We start from the raw sequence: 15,786 nt of genomic DNA on the forward strand, positions 1-15,786 counted from the left end.
CGCGGCTTGCTAGCGGACGCACCCCAAGGCCTCCACCGCAGGTGCGGCGTAGGTTAGTCGACAGCTAACACTATCGGCTCAGTTATCCACTGGGCGCACTAGACTCTTGTGATGTATAAGCTACATGTGTGAGGGTTGGGGCTGACGGCATGGTCCGACGGTGACGTAAAACGATCAAAATCAGGCTGTTGTTTTGCTTGCAGAGGCACGATGCATAGAACAAAGGCATGTTAACGCGTTACTTCACAAGCCGATTGTGATCCGATATAACCGTCTTGTTTGAGTAAATAAGATGGCTAGCATGCTTCTATTCTGTACACACAATCATACACTAAGTAGTAGGCAAAATAAAAAAGCTCGCCGCCGCTACTTCCTTTTATCCCTGCGTTAAGCGCGGCTGCAAAACATGGCGCACCAGAGCATGGTATAGCATCACCAAGGACACTGTTTAAACAGCCATGACGACGACGAACAAAATGACCGTCTCTCATTTCGACCATCAAGAGATTTATGCTTGCGAAATAAAGGACATGTCGAAACACCAGGAACAGCCTTGAACTTGCAGGGGCCGCCAGTTCATCGACAAAGAGATAACGGTGCAAGACTCAATGTGGAAGTGGTGGGGGGGGGGGGGGGGTCGGTGACGTACGTGGTATCCGTCGAACGCCCAGGACGACTCGTCCTGACCGATCTGGCGGCCCGGGTACGCGTCGATGCGGGCCCAGCCCACCTTCATGGGCCCGTCCGTCAGCACTTCGAACTCAAAATACCTGGCGGCGGGAACGGACAGCATCGCAGCCGTCACGCACTGCACAGCGGCATCAGGGGCGAGGAGAATGTGATCGACGAAATCAGACGTCGTCTATTCATCAATATATATAATCGAAAGGACAGAGGTCAGGAATGATGCAGAACAATCTTAAATGTTTTCAAATTCTACAGGAGGCTTCGGAGGCGCTAGAACCAAGCTGAACAAAAAAAAAAAATGAAGGAAAGCCCCAATATCATTGCAACCTGCAATTGTCCATGAGTAACACCTGGCAACAACGCGTCCTTTAGCATACGAAAACTAACGGGACTCGCACATGGCGAACCAAAGGCTTGCGTGAAGCCACTCCGAAAGAGGAGAGAAGTCCTTGAGTCGCTCACCATTTGCCGGAGCTCACGGCGTACGTCTTCTCGGCCCGGTAGGTGCGGTAGTTGGCCCTCCCGTTCAGTAGATCGCTGGCCGGCCCTACCAAACGTAGGAGCAAGTCAAAGGACCCCGTCACACTTCCATCTGTTTGACAGACTGTTTTGGAGGGCTCTCACATGAGGTCCTCAATTACTGAAATATATATATATATATATATATATATATAATTATATATATATATATATACCATAACTCCCGGTTACGCCACTTAGTGACCCAGATGACCTTATGCCGCACCGGACACTACAAAAAGCTTTGACCGGTAGTTCCCAGTGGCCCTCGTCTTCGTATTTTTTTTGGGAGTGCAGGTAAACGAGTCTTCCCCATCGCACTTTACTTAAAGCTTCGCAACTACTCTCGTCCCCCTCCCATCACTGTCCTCAAATATGTAGCGTCCCTTTCAAAACCCAGCATCACCGCGTTTCCCCTTCCCTCCCCTATTCTCAATGCATACAACGTCTCTTTCAAACCCCGACAGCACTGCGCTCCCCTCTCCCCCCCTCCCCCCCCCCCCCTATCCTCAAGGGACACAATGTCCCCTTCCCAGTTCAGCATCATCGCGTTCCGTCAGGCCGCCTTCCCACTGGAGGAAGCCCTACGCCGCTCCAGCCGCACCTTCGTCGTGCTGCTCGGACGGCGGGTCCAGGATGTAGCCGTAGACGAGCAGCGTGCGCACTGCCTCGCTGGCCGTGTCCCTGTTGGCCTTCTTGATGGCCTCGTCCACCCGGCGGTACGCGCACCAAGTGCGGCGTACGGATCATCTCCATGTCCTGGACACAGGCGGCGTCAGCACGACTCGCGACGGTGTGAAGTGTCAAAGTCATTTCGAAACATCAGTCGCGCACACATCGCATCGTTCACAGAAACATCTTGTTTACGTTAACAATTCACCAAAGTCCCCGTGTTTGTGTCGGCCACGATAAGCTGTCTTATCCAGCAAACGCACTTTCAGGGGTGTGTTTTTCGGCGCGGAATCGACTCATCAACGAGCTTCGACGTTTTCGTCTGGTGTGTCATGCATATGCACATGCATATGAGTCCAATGCGGCTCCCTCCACAGCGTCCACCGCAGTGGCGGTGCTGCCGGAGCCGTCCCAGCCGAACACTCGGGGTGCCCACCTCATTGAGGCCGTAAGTCCAGCCCTGCTGGATCCTCTCCTTGGACCACACCATGTGTGTGTTCTCTGCCAGCTTCTCCACCAGCTCCTCCAACTTGCCTGGGGGTGATGCAAGGATGTTTTTACCGGTCAAATGGCTTTATCACTTTGACTTTCACGTCATTAAAATAAATGCCAGCGTCGCATAAGTGGAGCACGGCGGTCAGTACGTTCACAAATCATAACTACAATATTTGCATCGGTGGGCGTGTCCGTACAGCGAAATCAGAAGCGTGCCATGACTTACATACACTATCAGTAATATGCTCATCACCGAATACTTTCAACAGCAAAGTCAGCCTTCGGTGGTGCCTTACCACTAAGTGACACCTGCGACAGGTCCAGGGGGGCCGGCTTGTACCCGTTCGGCTGCATGAACGGATCGTTCGGCAGCCGGATAGACTTGATGCGATTGGGCGGCTTGTCCAGCGTGATGTGGTAGCCCAGCTTCATGATGGTCCTACCAATAAGACGGTCAACGTAACAGCCGCCCATAGCAGGGGTATAAAACCTCGCAGCCACGCTCGCATCGCGCTGGTGAAAATAGAACACACGGGTGTCCAGTGAGTATTACACCAGCGTCAGGTGATGGGGCGAGGGTAAAATGACAAAATGAAGAATAACTGAGCTGAGCTAAGACAGCAAAGCCGTTGGGATGGATTGTTTTTGTCACAGGTGAGAATGTTCGCGTTGATGCAAACAGCATGAATCAGTAAAACGGCAAAAATCGGCACGGTAGTTACTGAGGATTGAAAAAGCGTAGGGCGAGAGCGCAAGCATGTCGCATTTACATTTCGTCGGAGTAGAAAGCCTCCATCAAGCAATATCAATGAACGTGAGCTTGTGGCGCCGTCTGTGCTGCTGCAGTCACAGTGCCACCCCTCGGCCTCTCCTCCCCTTCCACGACGTACTTGAGCGTCTGGAGCGCCAGCTGGACGTCGTAGCGCTTCTCGGCGGGCGGCAACCGCTCGAACTGCGTCAGGCAGGGGTGCAGCATGTACTCGTCCTCGCGCTCCTCCCCGTACCGCCAGCCCTCGTCGATCTTGTTCATCGCCCAGATCTCGTGAATGTTCTCGGCTAGACGGTCGCGGATCTGCTCCACGTAGTGCGGCAGAGTCACCTGGCGGACGCGAGGGAAACTGTGCTTGACCACTATCCTGCCAGGGTCGGCGCATGCGACACCCACAGGGTGTTTCACCTTAATTTTGAAACATGAGACATAGACGGCTTGTGACGATCAAAGAGACTGGCAGAAATAGCGATGATTTAAGGTAGACTCACGGACATTGCTAGGGACCAATGTATCAGCTGTTGAAACAGCAGCTCTAATGGTCGCTTTGTACTACAGTTTGAAAAGGAAATATATCAAAAAAGGTCGCGTTGGCAGTGGCGTACATCGAACATCTACTGACTAACCATGCCACATGAATATGCAACCAAATATATCTGCAACTGCCACGGACAAACAAATTCCGTCTCACCCATCCACTCAATCATTCAGTTACAGTCAAGGCGTAGCGATCCATGCCACGAGCGTCACGGCGTCACTCACTGCCGATGTGTCGATGGGCTGAGGCACGAACACGGGGTCCTCCTGCTCGACCAGCGGACCGGCCAGCACGCCCTTGGCCAGGTCTCCAAAGTGGAAGCAGGGGTCGATGGACATCTGCTGGCTGGGCAGCAGACACTCGCTGACGGGCGAGAAGCCCTCAGGCGGCTCGAACTTCTGCCGGCCGTGCTCGCCGCCCAACAGGAACCGCGCGCTGCCGAACCGCCACCAGGTCAGGTCACGTCAGCTGTTCTCTGGCTATGGTCCACAGTAGCGCACGGTATGGGTGTGTAGATCACAGCGTTCGTGTCGCGACTTCGACCACGCGCGCTACCGACCCATCCCGGGTCAGGCCAGGTCATGTCAGCTGTGCTCTGACCAGGGTCCACAGCCTCACTGACCACGCGCTGCAGACGCATCAAATTCCAGCTCAATTACAGGTCTGGTAGACGGTGGCCTGCCCGGTGATTCAGGGCCCCTATTACCCTGACCTGACATGTCAGGTCATTACCTGACCAGACATGTCTCGGGGATCAGTGGGGACGAGCTGACGAGCGGTGCATGCCGACGAGGGGGGGGGGGGGGATCAGTCGGTGCTGGCTCCTCCAGAGATGTGGCGAAGATGACCGGGCTTTAAAGAGTTCGGGTAGATGTACCTTGGCTATATAAAATGGTAAACCCATGACTTCAGGGGCAATTGGCATATTACCTCCAAGAAACTGAAATACATTCGTTCCGCTGGGTAGAAAAGGGGTAAAAAGTAAGGCAAATGGAATAAAGAAAGCATGTAACTTACACCAGCCAGTAGCACAGATTCATTAAGTTTGTAAGAACAAAGTGATGTTGGCACCTGAGCTTTGAGGAGCAGCTGATAACTGGGAAGAACATGCCGTCCAAGTTGAAGTCCCGGAAGCAGCCCCTGATCTTCTCGCCGTTGAACGTGAACTCGATGCAGGGCACAGTCAGGTCCAGCAGCACGCCGATGACGTCGCCCTTCCTGATGTACGGCTCCGACTCCTGCGGGAACACCAGCGTCCTCCGGCCCCCTACAATGGCGGTAATGGGTTAGTACATTGTGGATTGGAGATAACGCTGCCAACTCGTCGCGCCTGAGGTTTCCTTATTCAGATACCAGGCAGTAATTGGGGGAATTTGCAGAGCCTGGCATTTAAGGATGAACAGAGCTTATGCATCGTGCTCATTCCACAACAGCGCAAAATTTACCGCGTGTTTTGTTCTTTCCCGGAGCACAACGACGTTCACCTGCTTTTACGCTGCTGTTCTTTCGAAATGTTTGTGGTAATGACACGAAGCAAAATGCAAGGTAATAGGAGTTTGCAACGGGATCTTTTCCGCCATGAAAAAACGGAAAAGATTGCACATAACAGCTCTGGCTATTACCTAACACGATGACAGACGGTATAACAAGTATTTTCGTCTCTGCAGCCTGGTGATCCCCAGGCGAACAGCGGGCCTGAAATCCCGACGCCGGACGTTTCGACGAAAGCACAATCCCTGGGGGAGAGCCCACCTGTCCAGAGATGGGATCCGTCGAAGCCGAAGGAGTAGAGGTCGTCGCCGACGCCGTTACCACCCCACTTCTCGCCACCGCCCGGGTACGGGATGTAACCCATGGTGTTGGCCCAGCCCATGCGCAGATGAGGAGCCATGTGGCTTGCCTGAAGAGGTGGAAAGGGGGCGGGGCGGGGCATCAGTCAGCTGCAGGGTGTGGTGGTGGAGATACCTTGCCAGCACAGCCATGACAGATATACGTAAAGGCGTATCTGCATATTTAAAAGGTTTTATACAATTGTAAAGATCTTTATCACTATGTAAAGGCTGCGCTTAGATACAAAACCCTGCGTCGTTTGCACTGCAAGAGCACGTTTAAGACAAAAGTGATGATGATTGGTGACAGACCATACAGCTGTCAAGCCGAGCTGGTGTCAGTTCGGTGAAGGCCCTCACTCACAGGGCGACGATCCTTGAGAGGCAAGGCAAGAAGCAGATACACACCTGCTCGATGTGGTCCACGTGTGACCTCGTAGTACCACCGCAGGTACATGGAGGAGCCCTGCACTTTGCCCACGTAGATATTCGGGTGCACGCTGGAACAAGGAAGAACGGCTTGGACCCCACTCCCATCCATGACAGGGTCACGATACTTGGGAACAATGAAACCGCACAGCGATAAACTCTGTGCAAAACGACTCGCCGCAATAGTGCAGGTTTACCTGCTAGTCGCAGCACACACTGAGGCTCGTGGGCATGTGGTGGCCGTCTGGCGTAAAAAGCAATACAACGCCACACCCATGACAACGCCCCGACGGTCTGGCCATGCGGCGGAGTTTGACCTCGACTGACCTTGAGACGTGATCGACGAGCGCGGTCTGCAGCAGCAGCGACTTGCCGGGCAGCAGGTAGTCGCAGATGTTGTTCTGCGAGCTGCGCACAGCCACGCCGTTGCCGACGCAGAGCGACCGCAGCACGTCCAGCACCTTGGGGTCCCGGCCGTGCTTCTCCAGGATTGAGATGATGACCTTGATGTGCTCCTCCTGCGGTACGCGGGACGCGGCGCGTTACAGACGCGGGTAAAAACGCGTGTGCGTCCCTGCGTGTGTCGTTTGCCAGCCCATATCATCTGTCATAGCACGTGCTGATGCCGGATACACAGTCGTTTTTCGGGGTACTGTGCTCAGGGAACTGTACTGTGTTCTTGCCTCTATCAGCAATAATTGAGTCTGGATGGGCCTTAAGGCGGAAAGCATCCACCACTTGGTCTCATAGGTAAAGGATTTTACCTATTCACCATAGTAAGAAAAGCGTTTAACTGCCGAAAATATGAGAGTGAAGTTATCCTTCTCTTAGTCCATCTAGTTTTGAACCCCCAGAAAAACCTCCAGCAGCTTATCGATATCGACGTCTACTGTCTACTTCCTCACCGTCACGTCCGTCAGCACTTCCCCGATACCCTGAACACGTTTCCACTCCAGAAGCCGCCACCGACCTTCATGACATTGAGCGCCTCCGGCGAGTCGATGAGCACACAGTGCAGCACGTCCAGCATGCCCTCGCCGCCCGCCTGCGATCCTAGCCTCGAGAACAGCCAGTTCAGCCGCATCGAGTTGGCGAACTGGGCGCAGTTGTTGTGGTTGCCCTTAATCATGGCCGCTGGAACATGGGGCACGTCAGCTGATCCGCACGATCAGTCAGCGATCGCGATAAGTCGGGTTGTGCCACTTTGGGTGGTGTGCTTTTTGTCAGATCTTCTCAGGGGCACGAGACAAGGGCCTGGCCATGCGCATTAAGAACACGCTGATATCATGTCTTGTCTTGTCTTGTCTTGTCTTGTCTTGTCTTGTCTTCTCTTGTCTTGTTTTGTCTAAGAGCAAGCTGATGTTTTGATATGCGGGACGATCGGCAGTGGACACCGCTGAACACACACGTCACAATGACAGCATAAAGGCATTGCGCGTGTGAAGGCTTTAATTAATTTAAAGCTTTTCCATACGTGTTACTCACTGCAGACATGATCACAGAATGACACTGGTCGCAGCGTCAAATCGCGTCAAATACATCGAGCTAAACATAAAGAAAAGGGTATAACGCGACTGGAGTGCTCACCGCACTGCGTCAAGACCCATCCGACCTCAGGGCGACCGCGTACCGAGCAGTTGGTACAGGTAGTTGCTGATGATATCCCACACTGCGACAAGACCCATCCACCCTCAGGGCGGCCGCTAACCGAGCAGTTGGTACAGGTAGTTGCTGATGATGTCCCACATCTGGCCCGACTCCTCGCCGGCCAGGGACACCAGGTAGCCCTCGGTGGTGATGACGGTGATCTTGTCGATGGCGTCCAGGATGAGGTTGAGGATGCCCTCCTCCTGGCACAGGTCCTGTCGGTTCCGCAGCGCCCGCAGCTTGATCTGACGCTCCTCGTGGTCTGAGGGGCAAAAGGGGAGCAGCCGGTCAGCTGGATGGGACGGAGGGGGTCATGCTAAGGGGTAGTTTCTGGCAGCTTGGCGACGCGAGAAGTCCCGAATAGGACCGGTTACAGTAACTGACGCGAACACTACGAAAAATCCCACAGGCTATTATTAGAACGCAAAAGGAAACTGGGACCGCTGCCGTGAAACACTCACCTGGGCTGTTGGATGTACTACAGCATCGCCTATTTATGGAAAGCAAAGCGCCAGTGGTCTGAAGTCACCTGTCCTCTAACTTTCAGGCTGATATCACGTCGAAATTATCAGTTATCGTCCGCCGCACACTGGCTTGTCTGCACCAATATTTCCACTTCATCATAATCATCAGAGCCCCAGCCACCACGTAACTGACCCATCTCGGCGTCAGGCTGCGCGAAGTAGTTGATGAGATCCTCCAGACACATGACGATCTCCTTCAAGTTCATGGAGCCGAGCATGACCGAGTGGCGGCGGGCGGAGCGGATCTGGTCCAGCTGTCTGTCAGGACAAACACCCCGCTGAGGGTCGGGTCACATCCCGCCGAGGGTCAAGGGTCGGGTCACATCCCGCTGAGGGTAGAGTCACATCCCGCTGAGGGTTGGATCACATTCCACTGGGGGTCGAAACACATCCCGCTGAGGGTCGGGTCACATTCCGTTGAGGGCCAGGTCACATCCCGCTGAAGATCGGGTCACATCCCGCCGAGGGTCGGGTCACATCCCGTTAAGGGTAGGGTCCTCATCTGTCGTTCATATTCGGCCCTCATCTGTCGTTCATATTCGGCTCGGGCGTGAAATAACAGATTGAGCGCGTCGCATGCAAGCTACCTAGGCAAGTTTAACGCATACTCTTGGAGAAGTTCGGGTGTCAACTGGCTTCAGGCCGAATCACGTGAAAACAGGTTGCATCACCCTTCATGTGTGGAAGAAGATGAGGAACGCACAGGCCTGCTTCCCAGGTAAACAAACGTGATTCAATCCTGCTCCGTCAACGTCGAATCATGGCGAGTTTTCAGGCTTCTCATGTGCGGCAATAAAACTCGATAAAATACTCGACATTCTCCAGTAATTCGAGGGCATATGATCTCAAAGCAGCACGCACTTGATGAACTTGGTGAAGAGAGAGCTGCATTTGCGGATGACCCGGGCGGTGCGAGACTCCTCGTCCTGGCTCCGGGAGAACTCCAAGCCGTCGTCCATCTTGCCCTCCTCGTGAAGGATGGCCTGCTTCACCTCCACCTTTCCCACGCCCTTCTTCTTCGTCTCAAACGCCTGCCATGGCCGAGAGGCCACGCGCCGTTGTTAGCGAGACGTTCCGGGCTATGTCCACATGAAGACAATCACAACTAGATAATGACTTCAGGACGCGGGGTTGCAGCGAAGAACTAATGAACTGACGTCATCCAAACACAGAATTGAGTGAAGCCACAGATAAGAGGTCGTAGAGCTGTACAGCTACAGCTTCACGCCGCTGAAATGTTGGAGGAGTCCTCCTAAAGCGCCAGCGCTCGCGGCACCCGATCGTCTCACCGACCTTGTAGGAGAGCCACAGTCCGGACTCGATGTGCTGGACGATGACGGTGGAGTCGCCGTACTTGATGAGCGGCGTGCCGATCACCTCCAGGTCCTTGTCTTCCAGCATCACCTTGTTGTCGTCCTTCTCCTCGCGCAGGTAGAACGTGGTGGACGCCACCGAAGAGTCGGTCCTCCGAAGAGCAACGCGCGTTAGGGAAACACCCTGGCGCGAGCAACGCCGACACTGACACTCGCTTGCAGTTCATCTTACAGCGCGATGACCGGATTGTCATGACTGACACTGACCCTAGAAAACCTTTTGAGCGGGCTAAACGAATTTGTCAACTTGTAGTTGCATATCTTTCACCACTGCATCCCCGAAAACAGGAGTGTTGACGTCAGGGCGCACACGAACACGCCCCAGCAGCAATTCTTTTCAAGGGCTGCGAACCGTAAGTTACAAACCACCACAAACGTGCTTTTTCATGCGGATAGTTCAGTGAATTCGCAGCAACAAAGCACAACAATTAGACAAGTGCCCATCGCCAGCTCAACCTCGCCCACACCACTGGACGCCGGACTCCCCCGCCGGGCCGTGCCTGCCGGATCAACTGACCTCGCCTAACCCCAGCTGGCCACGCCTCACCTGTGCATGAGTCGGATCTCGTTCTGCTCGTTGATGCCCAGGTAGCGGCCGGTGGTGATGTGGCGGATCCTCATCGGGTGGAACCAGTTGATGTAGCCGCCCGACCACTTGGTCCTGGCCAGCTCTAGCCGCCACAGCGAGCGCGCCTGGCTCACCACGCTGCCGCCCTCGTACACCACGATACTGCGGGTCAGGTCAGGTCAGGTCAGGTCACGTCGAGTCACGTCACGTCACGTCAGGTCAGGTCAAGTCACATCAGGTCGGGTCGGGTCGGGTTGGGTCGGGTCAGGCCAGGTTGAGCCAGGCCAGGTCGAGCCAGGTCAGAGCCAGGTCAGAGTCAGGTCATGTCATGTCAGGTCATATCAGATCTGGTCGGATCAGGTCAGACCAAGTCAAGTGGGGCTGTTTCAGGTGACGTCTGGTCAGATCCAAAGGCAAGCGGCCACAGAGCTGACAAACATTCTTCTTAAACCGTCACGTTATCATATATTACTCATTCCCTAGTCTGCGGCCGTTTGAAACTTGCCAATTAAAGATGGCAAACATGAAGTCGCGGAATCTCGCCATTGTGCTATAGCTATAAGTCGGTCATCGTAAAGCCGCTTACTTCTGAGAGTCGTCCTCTGACCAGTTAGAGGGAATCGTGAGGCATTCATCTCCTCCGTGGAAGAAGCGCAACACCTCTCCACCAAATAGGTATCCTGAAAGGCATATCATCAGTATCATCAATGAACGGACGCCGCTCTGCAACGTGCCTTAGTGTAACATTTAAAACTGCTGTCATATGATACATATCATATGATGATATAGAGCAAGTCCATATATGTTTTCTACTGCACAGCAGTGCATGCGGGAAGATTGATGCGAACAAGGATTGATCAAAAGACGCTTGTGACGGAGTTCGTTTCTTCGATGTTCCACCACTATCACCCGTAACTCACCGACGTATTTGACGCGACTGAGACCCGTCCCAAACGGCGACACGGACCAGTGCGTCACGTGGAACGAGGCGTTCACGATCGGCACCTCGTTTTCCAAGGTCGCTTGCTGAAAACAAACAGCCGGGTCAACCCCGGCTGCCAAGGAAAACGGAGCGACACCACCCTGCTGCCCTTGTGTCTTTCAGCGTCCAACTACAGCGCAGTTACTGCTAGCAGGAGTCGACGAGAGGTTGGTCAGACTGCACCTGACGGTCTTACAGGACTTAACACGCCTTGTGTCGCCGGCGTGCGGATATTGCTCCCGACGACGATACACGAAAACAAGTCTTTAGGACACTCAGCGGGCCACCGGACCCTGCTGCAGAACCACCCATGAACCAGGTGAACCTGCAGAACCAGGTGGCACCGGAACCATGAACAGCGTACGACATGTGGTGCCCGCTCGGATGTCAGGCGACAGGTGCAGAAGTCACGTCCGTGCAGCGCTCACCAGGTAGCGCTCGGTGGCGACGGACACCAGGATCAGGTCGTCGCCCACCCGCACCTTCTCGCCCTCGGACCTCTGCTTGGAGGCCGGGTGGATGGTCCACCAGCAGGCCTCGCCTGCCGTAAACACAGCCACGTCGTCACGCGCGGTCGGCTGGTCCAGACGTCGCAATCGGCCGTTATAGGCTGTGTTTACCGACCCGATTAGAGGCGTCAGGGCTGCATCCCGGCAGTTTGATGTGTGCAAGGAAACGCTTTGGGGATTGGGCCTGTTGTGCCAGCCGATCGAGAATAAACATTCCAGCATGCTCACAACGGCTGTGATATGATCCAGAAATGTAACGAGTTGCATCACCGTGGCACATAGATCGGCGAGCCCGCTGAAGTGGCCTGGATCAAAGGCTGAGCGTCCCAGACGTGCGAAGCCACCCGCCTGCCGCAATCTTGAAACGCATGGACGCACAACGCACAGTGCATGGCCTTCAAGCGCAGAGGGTGCTGGCCATACGCTCTGATGTTTCCAGGCGCTGGCTGACGGGTACCGACCTTGGCAGTGCTCCTGCAGACCGACGTCGAACGCCAGCTTGTCCTTGGAGGAGCTGGTCGAGAGGCACGCAAGATACTGAGGGCAGGTGGAGAGACGGTAAGACGGTGCTGCGTTTTGGCGACGTCGGTGAGAGCGGTATGCCACGTCAAACTTCTTGGCGGAATGGACGGAACATACTTGACGAGACAGATACGTCAAAGTCCTGGACTTCTAAAATGCAAAAAGAGGGCTTGGAATTCCCATTGGTGTACTAATGTGCGCATCTTCGTTTGTCATCATTTTTATTTGTTCCTGAGCCCCAACCTTGATTCAGTCACTGTTCTCAAACATGGCATATATGACTTGCCCAATGTACGAGGAGCAAAATGTAGCAACGTGAATGACCTTTTACGAGTCATTTCGCACTTTCGCAATCGAGCGCAGAAACAAAACTCTAACTCGCATACAAGAGTCTGAGGCTATGAGAGTTATGGAAGTCCCCATGGCACCTGACGTGTTAACGTGGTCTGAATGACGTCAATACATGAGGAGCCAAGCCCCATTTGCTGCCGTTTCCGACCCGCGGCTGGGGTCGGAAACGTCGGCTGGGGCCGCGTGACGCCGCGTCTCCGACCTGGCGTTCAACCGTGTTAGGGGCGATATGTTCCCCATCCCGTCGATCCGCTCTCCAGCAATACCCGACAAACTGCCCTGACCGAATTAGAAGCGCATTCTTCTCATCCTCCAAAAGGCTGGAGCCGCCTCGAGGCGCATGTCCGCCTCAGGCATCTAAGCTCTGGCCTCCGGTCCCCTGTCGACGCGTCGACCCGGTGTCGGGGTGCGTCTGGGGCCGGCGTGGTCACCTGCCGCCCGGGTGCCGGCCCAGCGCGGCGTGTGGGGCTCTCCGGCGGGGGGGGGGGAGGACCGGTGACGTGGCGCTGGAGCTGCGCCCAGCGCAGCTGTCCGGGGAGGGGGAGAGGCTGTCACTGGGGCCGCTGGCGGTCCGGAGCTCCCGGCGGGCCACAGCGCAACGGTGGCCACAATGCGACACCAGAGGAGTCGGCATGCCAGGTAGATTGTGATACAGCAACGTGCAAATGCACATCTGTTCTGTCAAATCTGCAACGGCTTGAAGGCCACGAGAATGATATCGGCCCCGGGATCCGGCGCTTTGCGGCTTGGTTTGCAGCTGCCCACCAGATTTGAACTTCGTCTCCTGCACCAAACTACCCATGTGCATTTTGCACGATGTGACCATGCTAAAAGTACACGCTTGCATGACCCTGTGCCCCGTGCTCAGAAAGACGATTCGGACGTGAAGAGAATGCATGAAGACGCATTATCAGCTGGACACTTTCACACACTCTCACTCTCACTCTCACACTCTCACTCTCACGCACACTCCCACGCTCTTCTTTGAGCACACTTGTAGCCATAAGCGCCGGAGCTTGTGCAGATTGGGGGAGTGACTGAGAGTTACTTCAAAGTAGCTTCCTTTCATACACAGCTGTAAATCTAGTTATGAATTTTCACAAAAAGTTGGACGGCTTGGCAGCCCCTCCCCAAAGCCCCTGAGTACCTCTCCCAAAAAAGCCCCCGGCCGACCCCAGTTCCCCCAAAATGCAAAAGTTTTCGTGCCTAATCAATGGTTGCATCCGCTTAATTGCAAATTGACGTAAAACGTATGAATCGTGCAGCTTTTGCCACAACAATAACATCATGCCATTCAATTAGTCCACGTCATTCATGTCAATGTCTTATTATGATGTCAATGACAATGACACAAACCATGTCATTCACTTTACTGTCATGTCATTCATTTTACTGTCATGTCATTCACTTTACTGTCATGTCATCACTTACGTCAATGACACCGTGTCAGTGTTCAATTATCATGTCAACGGCAATTGCGCGAACTGAGTAGACATCAGCCCGCTCGAGCATGGGTTGACAGCGTCCCGGCGTCCCGGTGGAGAACCCCTGTACGCCCGGCGGCGGCGCCTCCGGGCGTCGGGGTCGGGTCACGGCCTAAATAGTTGGCAGGGCGCCCCCGCCCGGCGGCCAGCTGACGGCGAGCGCCGCGGCGCCCGAGGTGGGGGAGGGGGAGGGGCTCTGTGGCCAGGCGGCGCGACACGCCCGGCGCGGGGGGGGGGGAGGGGGGCGACCGCGCGGCGTGGCGGCGCTGCCAGACAGCGCAGAAGAAACGACAACCAGTTCGGGCGCGGAATGCAGGTCCAACGCGTGGTGGGTAGGCTTATTGGTGGAATGGGAGGGAGGGGGGGCGGGGGGGGGGGGGGGGGGGGGGGGAGGACAAACCTGGCTTATGAAGAAACGCCAACCTAACTTATGAAGAAATCTCGTGATTCGGCAGCAGTGTGCAGTTTAATCATCTACAGAACACGGTAGCACCATGATGTGCACCTCACCAGAAATAAAAATGTCCAAGCGCTAATACTTGGCCGTGCGTATGAATATCTTGAAAACGCGGGTCGCAGTGGAGTGCTCTCGCGCTAATGTCATGCACCCATCTTTTGTCGGCGAAGCATTGTAGTTGAGACTAGGTGCCCTCCAACGCCAAATTAGTACTGCTTCATAGCATACAAATTTCAACAACTTAGAGCTGTTTCGTGCGTTATATCGTTCTGCAATCCAACTACACACAACCCCATTGTCAGTCGTCCTGGATTTTCCTGGACCGATGGCATTGCCAGACAAACATTCCGCCCGCAGTCTGAGCTGTCGCGCGCTTGGCCCAGCAGTGGTCGCCGTCTGGCCCTAAAGCGGCCGCCGTCTGGCCCAGCAGCGGCCGCCGTCTGGCCCAGCAGGGGCCGCCGTCTGGCCCAACAGCGGCCGTCGTCTGGCCCAGCGGTGGCTGCCGTCTGGTCTGGCAGTGGCCGCTGTCTGGCCCAGCAGTGGCCGCCGTCTGGCCCAGCAGCTGTTTGATGAGCTCACCATATCGCTGTTCTGGTGGCCGCAGCAGCACAGCGTTGCCGTACAGAAGCGTGCGATGGCCAGAGCCGGTGCCCTTTCCCTGAAATACGGCAGAGTAACGTCAGAGAGGCAGCACGGGAACCGGAAGATCATCCATACTGTTTCCGAGAGAGCCCATTCATCTGGTCTTCTGATTCCTGGGGAACCCATTCATCTAGGCTTCTGATTCCAGTCTTACGAGATAAAGCGTGGTAACAATGTCCCAACTGTGTGTTCTAGAATGAAACGAAAATGAAAATTTGGGGCTGAAATTTCCCAGCTTAACTGGCAATGCAATTGCAGCCTCGCAACAAATGACAAAATATGTTCTAGCCCTTGCGAATTCAGAGCATAGGAAGTATTGCAAGAATTGCGATGCTTCACTAACATTACCTCACCGGAACGCTATCGCTGGAGAAGCTGCAATGCCTATTTAAGAGCTCCATCATAGATGCCTCTCTTTTTGGAAGCATCACTACCTCACCACATGGACGTGCGATGAAGCAAAACTTCGTCGCCATTGCTGGGTTCCAGCAAGGCAAATTTAGACGGCCGTTGTCCGTAAGAGCCATTGTCCGAAGTGTCCGGCACCGACGCAATAAACATATGAAGTAAATGGCAGTTGGCACTGACGGCAATATCCCTTATGCCAAGTTTTGTCGATCCTTTTAGAACATTCAGCTAGTGCTTGAACAACGATGCCTTACATGATTTGTTTTTCAACTTACATGCGCTTTACAACTTACATATAACTTATATATATACCCGATGGGCAATGGTAACCGGTGTGGGTTACATTTCAGTGACACTGGAAGACGAACATCATTTAAGATT

General features: G+C 54.5%; 1 protein-coding gene and 1 pseudogene across 1 annotated transcript in view; one reads left to right on the forward strand and one right to left on the reverse strand.

The window, feature by feature from the left end:
* LOC119094485 (ryanodine receptor-like) overlaps positions 1-14,946 on the reverse strand; it is a 16,343-nt pseudogene extending 1,397 nt beyond the window's left edge.
* LOC119093631 (protein phosphatase 1 regulatory subunit 27) overlaps positions 1-15,786 on the forward strand; it is a 59,402-nt gene that overhangs the window by 3,002 nt on the left and 40,614 nt on the right. The window lies entirely within an intron of this gene.

The sequence above is a fragment of the Pollicipes pollicipes genome, unplaced genomic scaffold, assembly GCF_011947565.3.
Source record: "Pollicipes pollicipes isolate AB1234 unplaced genomic scaffold, Ppol_2.1 Scaffold_4002;HRSCAF=4701_pilon_pilon_pilon, whole genome shotgun sequence".
NCBI classification, from domain to species: domain Eukaryota; kingdom Metazoa; phylum Arthropoda; class Thecostraca; order Pollicipedomorpha; family Pollicipedidae; genus Pollicipes; species Pollicipes pollicipes.